At 45.5% G+C, this 12,098-nt stretch overlaps 1 protein-coding gene across 2 annotated transcripts in view; it reads right to left on the reverse strand.

Annotated features, from left to right (window-relative positions):
• Positions 1 to 12,098, reverse strand: part of SCAF8 (SR-related CTD associated factor 8) — a 1,763,249-nt gene that overhangs the window by 523,049 nt on the left and 1,228,102 nt on the right. The gene's annotated exons all lie outside the window — the stretch shown is intronic.

Here is a 12,098-nt window from a genome sequence, read left to right on the forward strand (position 1 = left end):
AGAGGAACCTCTGAACCAGGGTTGGATTAAAATATCACGTGTGACAGGGTAACTTAAGAGCTATTGTGATTCTTACAAACTTGCTCTCGCAACATACATTCATCAACAATGACATTGTTGTAGTGTATCCTCACAATCTGTATAATTGACACTTCACGGGTGAGTGTAAAAAGGCAGCATAAGCTCATTTTCCTATGAAATTAGGTTTCTTTTGTATGTACATTGAATAATTTCACCCACCTTTATAATTATGGTAAAAGACTTGGAAGTGCTTCAAAAATCTCTGCTGCCTTCATCTGTTGATCAAGTTTCTGATCTGGGTACTTTTAATCAGTGATTGGGGTGAAGATGCGAAGCAATTAGCACTTACAAATCTCTTTTGAATTAATTTGCGTAGGCCTCACTTCATTTATCTTTTCTAAAAATGTTACTTGGAAATGTCCGCACTTCATAAATGACAGTATTCTTGAGGGCACCTTTGAAAAAAAGGCTTAAAATATGTGCCAATCATAACACTTTGAACAACTGGATGATACAATCTATTAGCATTCTGTTTAATGGCAGTATCACACTAGCATACGTTTAGTCACAGATCTAAAGATTTACCACACTCACTAAATGTGTTCGATCACGTTACTTCTATGTTTAAATTTGGTAACTATTTGGTTCATAATTAATAAACATTTCAGTTTTTTTCCACACAGCAGTAATGAATCATCAAGCCCTCCTGTCTCAGGAAAAACATAAAGACCCTAACTTCTCAAAAGGTTATTCTCAAAACTATGACAAATGGAATGTCCAAATCTAGAAAGTGTGCATGTGGTCCAAATCTAGAAAGTGTGCATGTTGTCGAAAAATAATAATACTTGAGACAATCAAAAGTAATACCCATGGATTGTATATAGTGCTGCTAAGGATCATGGACAGAAGTGTCTCATTGAAGAGATGTCATTATTACAAGTAACGACATTACACACTAAAAGAGGCTTACAAATTTGAACCTTGAGACAAACCAAAATCATTCTTAAAATGGGACTACATTCTCAACAGTTAAAGTTCAGGCAGGCTTAATGTAAACCACATTTCATAAACAATGTCAGCACACACAATTAGATGAAAGGCATAATGCCCAGCTTAGACATACAAAAAGCTAAAGGACTTGCGCAAGAGTATGATAATACAGCCCTACAACACCCAATCACCGTATGAATGCAAAAATGTAACCAATATTCAAGCACTAACTCAAAAAGGTATACATTAAAAATAACTGACTCTAATACCAATATCAAAAGCCAAGAACAACTGCAACAGTAATCAAATACATGTTTATTTCAAAACAACCTTACTAATTGCACCTCACTAGCGTTGGCAGTAAGATCACTCCTTTGTTTTTGACAAATAAAAAAAGTCATTCTGATATTGCCAAGTACGAATATTCATTAATTGTCTTCTTTCCTGGATTTTCAAGGTGTACATTTTTTCAGGGCAACAATATTTAGAGTCAAATTTAGAGATATAGTCGAATTCAAAATGCATGTTCCTGTGACAATAGTCTTTGAACTAGATAGTGAAATACATGTTCCACAGACAGATGTATTGGAGTTTCACTACGATGAGGGAAACTGTTGAGTCAGATAAACTGATCTGATCTGAGGTAAAGCATTTAATACAGTTCTATACGGAGGATTCAACTTAGCAGTGTAGGAAAGGGAGCCAGGGTCATATGTTGTATTTAGAACTGACTGAGTGATGGGCATCAAAATATTGGAAAATCTGGTCCTGTCTAAGAACAAGAATTCTGTAACTCAAGTGTCACAAGAATTAGACCTTAGTTTTGTAATCTTTACTGATCCCATCACTCTTAACTGAAAAGTGTAGACTCAGATGATACTCAAACAACTTGTTCCACAGAAGTGGATAGTGTGCAGTATCGCTTAAAAGTAGTAAGGAAAGTAAAGAATTATTAATGCATGTAATGTAGATATTGACAGTGTCAATAGTAGTAAAGAAAAGGAGTAAGATCTTGAATTTCAGTAAGCGAGATACCAAATCATATGACTTTATGGAGGATATACAATTTAACAAGTGTATGGAGAATATGTAAGGAATGTTTGAATGCTTAGGGTGCAGTGTAACCAGAATAAACAGTCAATGTAGTGACCGCTAAAGAAATCTCGGGTGGAGCCTCATCTGGAGCAATGAGGCAAGTTCTGGAGGAGTCATGGACTAACAGTTTAAACTCCAAGTTTTGATTAAAGACTTCTCTACACCTAGATACACCAAAAAATAAATAGAAAACAACAGAGAACCAAATTCTTAATAGCAATAGAAGGTATAGCAGCCAACTATTTTTCAGGCTAAAAGTAGATCTACAACTATAGGGCGCAATAACAAACTAAAGTGAACGCGAAAATATTTACTCACAGAAAAGGAAGTTCAAACAATCGCCATGTGGAGGTGATGGAAAAACAAAATACATTCTAAAATCTAAGGGCTAGAAACAACAGTACAGAGTAGGCATTGTGTAGGCTGTGGACCAACAGTTATCTTAAGTTGAATGGTAAAAACACAGTAGAAAAGATTGCAAATATTGAACATAATAAAAACTCTTTGGATCATTCCCCGCACTATCATTTGGGTCTATAAAGAAAATATTTGTTCTATTCAGATGTGCTCTGCATAGAGTGAGTAGGTATGAAAAGATGTCTTAAACGCAGCAAATAATTTGAAAGAAAGGTACTGACATGTTCGCGCTCCAGTTTAATGAAACAACATTTTTTTTTACAAAAGCTACAAATGCTCAAACCAGGTCAATACTGGCTTCTAAAATGACCAATCTAATACATCCTGAAACACAGTTACTAACACTTCCTAGTAATGATGCCCAATCACACACAACCAACCCCGAGAACCAACTGGGACAACAAACCAAAAGAAATCCAGCAGCCAAGACCTTTGCAACAGTAATTTGGTGGTTGAACCAACTAGGCAAAACAAATCCTTCATGATAGTAAGGCTAGCACTCTCTTGTGGCTCACAGATGCATGGATGTGACTCCAGAGATTCCTAAGGTGGCATCCATCATCATCTGTCACTGAGTAGAAGAGATGCAAATTGGGTTTTCTGGCACACCAAGCTTATTGCATGAAGTGATTGATTAGCACTATGTCCTCCTAATGAATTATATATTTCCTGTCCCCTGTGGACCACACACTACAAGTGTACCTCCACAAACGAACAAGTTACTTACCTTCGGTAACGCTTTTTCTGGTGGATACAGTATCTGCCTGTGGATTCCTCACCTTGTGAATATCCCCTGCGCCAGCAACATTCGGAAACTTTTGTAACAGTCCACGCCGATGAGGTCGAAGACGACGTCACAGAGGCACGGCTCCGCTGACGTCACCGGCTCCATAAGAAGACCTCCTCGGCGTGATGACGTCAGTTCCGCCCCTTTTTTCCGTGCCTTCGAGGCACACGGACGGACTGACAGCAATATACATAAACAGTATACACAGTACACAATATGCATATCAACACACACAGTGTGGAGAAGAAACATCAAAGCACTAGAAATAACCTAATGCCCTTGACAGTCATAAACACATTTGAAATCATCAATAGAATTACAGTCATAGAGCCACTGGTATAGAAAGATGGACAACGGGGAGGCGGGTGGGTCAGTGAGGAATCCACAGGCAGATACTGTATCCACCAGAAAAAGCGTTACCGAAGGCAAGTAACTTGTTCTTCTGATGGATACATCTGCCAGTGGATTCCTCACCTTGTGAATAGATTCCACAGCAGTCCCCACTCCCGGAGGAGGGTGTCCATCCCCCTATACCAGAAAGTCCTGAAGGACGGAACGAGCAAAGTGTCCGTCCCTCCTCACCTCGGTGTCCAAGCAATAATGTCTTGCAAAGGTGTGAAGGGAGGCCCAAGTTGCCGCCCTACAAATGTCCTCCACAGGAACACCCCTAGATAAGGCAGATGTAGAAGACTTTGCCCTGGTAGAATGAGCCCTCAAACCCTCCGGAGGCTCCTTACCAGCTAGGGAGTAGCAGATCTTGATGCAAAGCACAATCCATCTTGAAAGGGTGCGCTTGTGCACCGCACGACCCTTTCTGCAGCCAGCAAAACCCACAAAGAGCTGGTCATCAATCCTGTAGTCTTTTGTCCTGTCCAGGTAAAAGCTCACCGCCCTCTTAGGGTCCAAGCGGTGAAGTCTCTCCTCCTCCTTGGAAGCGTGAGGGGGAGGATAAAAGGTAGGAAGAGTAATGGACTGCCCCAGATGGAAGGGAGTCACCACCTTAGGCAAAAACGCAGCCCTGGTCCGGAGTACCATCCGTTCAGCATGCACAGTCAAGAATGGGGGTTTTGAACTAAGAGCTTGAAGCTCACTTACCCTCCTTGCCGAGGTGATCGCAACGAGGAAAACCGTTTTAAACGACAACAGCCTCAAGGGACACTTATGTAAGGGCTCGAAGGGAGAACCCATAAGATAAGTCAGTACAAGGTTTAAATCCCATTGAGGTACAATAAAAGGAGTAGGAGGAAATTTATTTGTGAGGCCCTTGAGAAACCTAAGTACAATAGGTGATTTAAACAATGACGGCTGATCCGGCAGGCATAGGAAAGCCGACAAAGCCGATAAATATCCTTTAACTGTGGCCACAGCAAAGCCTTGCTGAGCAAGAGAAAGGGCAAACTGCAAAATGTTGGACAAACGAGCCTTCAAGGGATCAACTGACCTCTCTCCACACCAGAAAACAAATTTAGACCATCTATATGAGTATATGGATTTGGTGGAGTGTCGCCTGGCCGATAAAATAACATCCACCACATCAGGAGGGAGAGAGAAAGAATTCAGGTTGCCCCGTTCAATCTCCAGGCATGAAGGTGTAAGCTCTGGAGGTGGGGGTGTAGAACCTGCCCCTCCAACTGCGAGAGGAGGTCTGCCCTCAGAGGGAGACGGAGCGGAGGGCACGAGGAGAGGTGGAGATGATCTGTATACCACACCCTTCTTGGCCAATCCGGGGCGATCAATATAACTTGTGCCCGGTCTTGGCGAATCTTCCTCAGAACCCGAGGAATCAAGGGTATGGGAGGAAACGCGTAAAGGAGTCGTGAGCCCCAACTCAACTGGAACGCGTCCCCTAACGCTCCCTGCAACGGATACTGGAGACTGCAGAATGACGGGCAGTGAGCATTCTCGTGAGTGGCGAACAGGTCCACCCGAGGAGCTCCCCACATCCGAAAGACGTGACGAACTACCTCTGGAGGAAGCCTCCACTCGTGGTCGGCGGAGAACTGCCGACTGAGACTGTCCGCACGCACGTTCAGAACTCCGGCCAGATGATTTGCCATCAGACAAATCCGATGGTCCTGAGCCCAGGACCATCGACGCAGGGCCTCTCTGCAGAGACAAAGAGACCCCACTCCTCCCTGTTTGTTTATATACCACATCGCGGTCGTGTTGTCCGTCAGGACTTGAACAGACTGACCGCGAAGGGAAGGGAGAAAAGCCTTGAGCGCCAAACGTATCGCCCGTAACTCCAGAAGGTTGATGTGAAGCAACCTTTCCTCTGGAGACCAAAGACCCTTGATCTCCAGATCCCCCAGATGAGCACCCCACCCTAAGGTGGATGCATCCGTTATCACTGTTGTCACCGATGGAGGTAGATGGAAGGGCTTTCCTTGGGACAGATTGCCCTCCACGCTCCACCAAAATAGATCCGCCGCAGCTTCTCTGGAGATCCTCACAGACTCCCTGAGATCCCCTTTGTGCTGATACCACTGCTTGCGGAGGCACCACTGGAGCGCCCTCATGTGCCAGCGTGCATGGTTGACCAACAGTATGCAGGAGGCGAACAGACCGAGCAGGCGAAGGACCTTCAGAACTGGAACAACCGCTCCGCTGTAAAACAAAGGAATCATTTCCTGTATGTCGAGAATCCTTTGAGGAGGAGGGAATGCTCGACACACAGTAGTGTCCAGTACCGCACCTATGAACAGGTTGCGCTGAGAGGGCACCAGGTGAGATTTGGGCACATTGATCGAAAAACCCAATCTGTACAACAGCCGAGTTGTATCCTGCAGATGACACAGCACCTTCTCCGACGAGTCCGCCTTGATCAGCCAGTCGTCTAAATATGGGAAAACCGAAATTCCCGATCTTCTGAGATGGGCTGCCACCACTGCCATCACCTTTGTGAAGACTCGAGGTGCCTAAGTAAGACCAAACGGGAGGACCGCAAACTGATAATGTTGCGACCCTACCGTGAAACGGAGATACTTCCTGTGCAACTTCAGAATGGGGATGTGAAAATAAACATCCTGCAAGTCGAGCGACACCATCCAGTCCTCCTGATTCAGCGCCTGAAGAACCTGCGCAAGGGTGAGCATCTTGAACTTTTCCTGTTTCAGGTAAAAGTTCAGGATTCTGAGGTCCAATATCGGACGCAATCTGCCGTCCTTTTTCGGAATCAGAAAATACCGGGAGTAGCATCCCTGACCCTCCTGCTCCGGAACCACCTCTATCGCACCCTTCTGAAACAACTTCAGGACTTCTTCCTGCAGGAGAAGACGGTGGTCCTCCGAGCAAGCTCCTTGGCAAGGAGGGTAATTTGGAGGGAATTCCCGAAAGGGAAGGGCGTACCCATTTTCTACAAGATCTAGAACCCAGAGATCTGTAGTTACAGATTCCCAATCTTGTAGAAAATGGGTAAGCCGGCCCCCCACAGGACCAGCATGATCCGGAATGTCGAATCTAGGGCTGTTTTGCGGTGGTGGGAGGGGCTGAGGAAGAGGAGGAGGAGAGTTGACGGCCACGTGAGCGACCTCTAAGTCTTCCTCTATATCCCTTGGAGCCTTGCTGCTGCTGCTGCTGGGTTGGCCTATAAGAACGAAAACTCGCCCTTCCAAATCCTCTGTACCTCTTGAAAGTACCTCTCGGCTGGGATTGAAGGCCCAACGACCTAGCCGTAGCCTTACTCTCTTTGAAGCGCTCCAGAGCAGCGTCAGCCTTCTTCCCGAACAGACCAGAACCATCAAAAGGTAAATCCAATAAGGTTGACTGGACATCCGAAGAGAATTCAGAGGACTTAAGCCACGCACCCCTCCTGGTGGCAACAGAAGACCCCATGACCCTGGCAACTGAGTCTGCTGTATCCAGGCCACTCTGAATAACCTGGCGAGCAGCCGCCTGGGCATCCGATAGTACTTCATTGAAGCCTGCTCTATCCTCCTCTGACAGTTTAGGTGCCAACTTTTTAGCAGAATCCATAAGCGCATGGATATAGCGCCCCAACAAACAAGTCGCATTTGAAGATTTTAACGCCATACTGGCTGAAGAAAAGACCTTCTTGGCCGATTGGTCTACCTTCTTTGCCTCCCTGTCCCCTGGGACTTGAGGAAACGCACCTTTAGAACGTCCAGAACAAGCCGCCTGAACCACTAGACTTTCAGGTGAAGGGTGTGAAGACAAAAACTCAGGATTCCCTGGAGCCACCCTATATCTTCTTGCAACCACCTTGGATACTGCAGGAGCTGAAAAAGGCTTGCGCCACACATCCAGCACAGGCTCCAATAACGCCTCATTAAAGGGCAACAGAGGCTCTGACACCGCAGTTGGAGAATGCAACACCTCAGTCAAAATATTGGACTTGAATTCAGTAGATGGCAATTGAAGGTCCAACAACTCTGCAGCCTTTCTAATTACAGCATGATAGGGTGCCGCGTCTTTAGAAGGTTCATCCGATGGCGGAGTGATCTCCCACTCCGGAGACAAATCCAAACCACTTGCCTCCTTCAACTCGTCAAACACCTCATCAGATTCGACCAATTCCCCCTCTTCAGCCTCATCCATCAGAAAGCGTCTCTCCTCCAGCACTCTCTGCGCCTCTCTTCTTGAACGGATCCGCACCTGCGGCGTCGGCGGCGCCGTGATCGAATCCGACGGCGCCGGCAATGGCATCGAACGCGGATCAGCTGGAGCAGCCGGCGTCGAACGAGGTCGAGTCGGCGCCGGCGAAGAGGGAAGCGGCGTCGATGTTCTCGGCGCCGGCATCTGCCAAGACGGCGTCGCTGGGAAGAACGGCATAAACGGTGCTTGAGGGTAAACCTGCGGCACACCCAGATTGAAAGCCATCGGACCCATAGGTGCACCAGAGGTATACATGGCCCGAGAGAACACCCCGTACATTGCATTGAGATAATGCGAGGGGTCCTGACCTGGATTAGGGAAAGCCGGATACTGGTCAGGTAACACCGGACTCGGGCCTGCCGGCGCCGACGGTGGAACTTGCGGCGTCACAGACTTACCCGGAGCCTGATTATCCTCATCCTGGGCCGGAGTCGGAGACGGAGCCCGAGGACTTGCAGGATCTGGAGATGGCACCGGCGCCGGAGAGGACGCCGGCACCGGGGATTCAGCCGGAGCCGGCGAAGACACAGGAGAAGATGGAACGGGAGGCGAAGCCGGAACAGGAGAAGGAGACACTGACTCCCTTCGACGCCGAGCAGGTGATTTCGACTTCGACGTCGAAGCCTTATGATGCGACGAATGCCTCCTCTTTTTCTTATGCTTCTTGCTCTTCGAAGCATGTCCCGAAGTCGACTTGGAAGCCGACCTCGACCTGGATCTTCTTCTACCTCTTTTCTCCTTCTTCTTCATCCGGGCGATAAAGAGCTTTGCCTCTCTCTCCTTAAGAGCCTTCGAGCTCATTTTCCTGCAACTCGAACAACATCCAACATCATGGTCCGAGGACAAACACCAGACGCAATCGTCATGCGGGTCAGTGATGGACATGTGTTTGCCACATTCACGGCAAGGCTTGAAACCAGACTTCCTTGTCGACATTCTCGAAGAAAGACAGAGATACTTCAGAATAAACACAAAGTAACAGGTAAAGCTACCAGTAACGATTCTCGAAATCCGTTGGCGTCGTCGGCGCGGAAAAAAGGGAACTGACGTCATCACGCCGAGGAGGTCTTCTTATGGAGCCGGTGACGTCAGCGGAGTCGCGAGCGGAGCCGTGCCTCTGTGACGTCGTCTTCGACCTCATCGGCGTGGACTGCTACAAAAGTTTCCGAATGTTGCTGGCGCAGGGGATATTCACAAGGTGAGGAATCCACTGGCAGATGTATCCATCAGAAAAAAAGATTCTAATGAATAACCTTTCCATGCTCACAGTGGGGCATACAACTACAGAAGCTTTAATGCTAAATTCTCCTTCAAACAGTAGCAGTAAATGCCACTGCAAGCTCCAGGGGTCCCATAAGCTTTGCAGATGGTGACATTCCCTTCAATGTCAAAACAAAGGAAAATATATCTATCCCACACAATAACAGTGCCTAACATTTCACATACTAAAGGCCCAGCCAAGCAAACTGCCAACTATCGAATTTCACAGGCTCTAAAGCAAACTAACCAACTCTTTAAAATCCACAAGTAGTGTCTTCACTTTAACTAATTTTGGCACCAACACATTCTATTCTTCCACTTACTCTAAAAGGTAAGCTGACAAAAAGTCTCATCAAGTCTGAATAAATACGGAACTAGCTTTGCAACAAGCCCAATACTCTTACATCTGAATTAAAAAACACCAGAGTAAAAATAACCAAAACTATGTGCACTAACATGATCCTTAATAACAAGAGCCAATTCTCTCATAACATAGCCCTTTTCTATGGCAGCACTGAACTCCATAAATATTTTAAGACACCACTTTTACCAACACAGGGTCATTGTTCATACATACACGCTCTCCCACCGAACAACCCAATTATCACCAAAATAGCAACACACTTCACAAAAAAATATGAAACCGCCTAGTAAAGCTCCATGCTCCTAGAAAGACACCTAGTTAGGACATCAAAGCGGGCTAAAAACGAACTATACATATTCTGCCATTTATTCATTCACAGGAAAAACCAAAGGTTAAAGTGTGACTACAGTTACGTATGGTAATAAGATATTAACATATATTAAACAAACAAAAAAACAAGTACACAGGTAAAACAAAGGCTAATGTGACTTTACAGTTAGGGGTTGAAATTAGTTAATGTTTTAAAAACCAAGCAAACACAAACTCACCAGTTATAGTTCAGAGAACTAGTCTCCCCCTCCTAATCCAGACATGTACTTCTTATGACCTCACACATTACATAACTCATGACATTTTAAATGACATCATTGAGGTCATCACTGATATCTCATATTTTAGTGAGCTTTTGTGGGGTTTTGATCAGATTGTAAGTTAAGCAAACACCGGATAAGATCTTATTACCATACCAAAATAGAACGTCACATTAACCTTTGTTTTTTCAGTGCCTTTGAGTTTCTATTAATCATATTCTAGCCAATCATCCAACTCCCTCAGCGACCTGAGCCCAACCCCTCCCCCCGCTTTCCTCCCGCAAATGGCCTATTCCCCCCTTTGTCTTTTGATATACACAGTGGTCTGACCCCATCTCCCCTGCAAGTGGCCAATCCCTGGGCCTTCAGCTCTGTGCAGTGGGCCGGAACAGGGGGTTGATTTCAGGGCCTGCAACCCAACCCTCGCAGGCGACCTGCATCTAATCCCCAGCATATGGCCAACCCCTCACTGATTAAGGCCACTAACAAGGCCCTGTGCCCAATAACCCCCCCCCCCCTCCCAACAGACTATCAACCCCCTGCAACAGCCAGGCCCCATGCTGCTCACGGTCTTCAACTAAGTGCAGATGGTTGCCCCACGCCCAGTCCACTGCGGGCAGCCATTCCCCATGGTGCAGTCTACTCAGTGGTGGTTGGCGACAGCCCCTTCTGATTTTATCCTTAAATGTTTTTTTTTCAGAACCGCAGCATTGGGTTGCAACTTTGGTATCACAAAGGAGGGCTTCACTGGGTACTACATGTCCTGTGCCCACAAATATACAAATATAAATCTTTTTGAAGTGAGGTCCATTCGGACCCTCCCCCTCCCCCCAATCCCCACAACACGGGGGGGGGGGGTCAGGTTGTGAACACCCTGCCCCATTATGTGCCTTTAAAAACACACACACAAAATGTTCATAATGTTGGGACCAAGCCCTGCAATGGAAGCCGCAATATTTTGTTTTACGTTGCATCCTGCCACTATGATTGCTTTGCTATCGAGTTTCCTTCTCCAGATCCGCGATATAGAAATTACTGATTGGAGTCAAGCTCCTGTAACATTCAGAAGTTCCCTTTTTTCTAAAGTATTTTTCATTTAATCTTGCACAAGTAAAAGTATAGTGATAAAACATTTTGCAGTTGCCCCAAATTCCAAAATACAATACCACAAAAATACGTGCCCCAATATAAACCCTGAAAATCATTCTAAACATTTATACTTAAAAGCAGTTTCCTATTTTTTTTGCCATGTTAACTATAGATGTGCCATCACCAAAGTCAGGGGGGATCTACTCCCCACAAATTACTGTCTCTCTTCTTAAATTAATATTTAATTTCTGTTTGCAGGGTCTGTGATGTGAAGACTGTCATAATACTTTCCCATACCACTAGGTCCTCAAAAACATTCTCATCTCTCCTAGACATGTTGAGATGTACTTTTTTAGCCACACTCGATGCCCTTTTATCGATTATCCATGCATTCATCCATCCATGCATGCAGGGGCAGCCATCCAATATCTAGGTGCCTTTTTGCCAATACCAACACCAGTTTCAAACATTTATATAACTTTTTTTTATTTCTTCAGTGTCGTGATAATACCCAACAAGCAGATCATTTGAGATAGGATGAAGTGTACTCTAGTAGCCCTATGTAGCCCCTCTATACTGCCTTCAAAAATCTGCAATTTTGCCACAAGTCTATGTAAGGTTAAAGACAGAAGCACTATTTACTCTGCACCTAGGACATGTGGCTGATCTACTAGTGTAAATTCTAGTTAGGTGTACTGGGGTTAGATACACGGTTGGAAATAATTAAACTGTAACACCTTAAATCGTGTATTGCAAGACACTCCAAACACCAAGGTACATGCCACTTTCAAGTTTGCATCTGTAAGCTGTTCACCGAAGTCCCTGTCCCATCAGCCTTAAATCTTAGATTCAAATTTGCCTCTATCTGCCT

The sequence above is a fragment of the Triturus cristatus genome, chromosome 6 (assembly GCF_964204655.1).
Source record: "Triturus cristatus chromosome 6, aTriCri1.1, whole genome shotgun sequence".
NCBI lineage: Eukaryota > Metazoa > Chordata > Amphibia > Caudata > Salamandridae > Triturus > Triturus cristatus.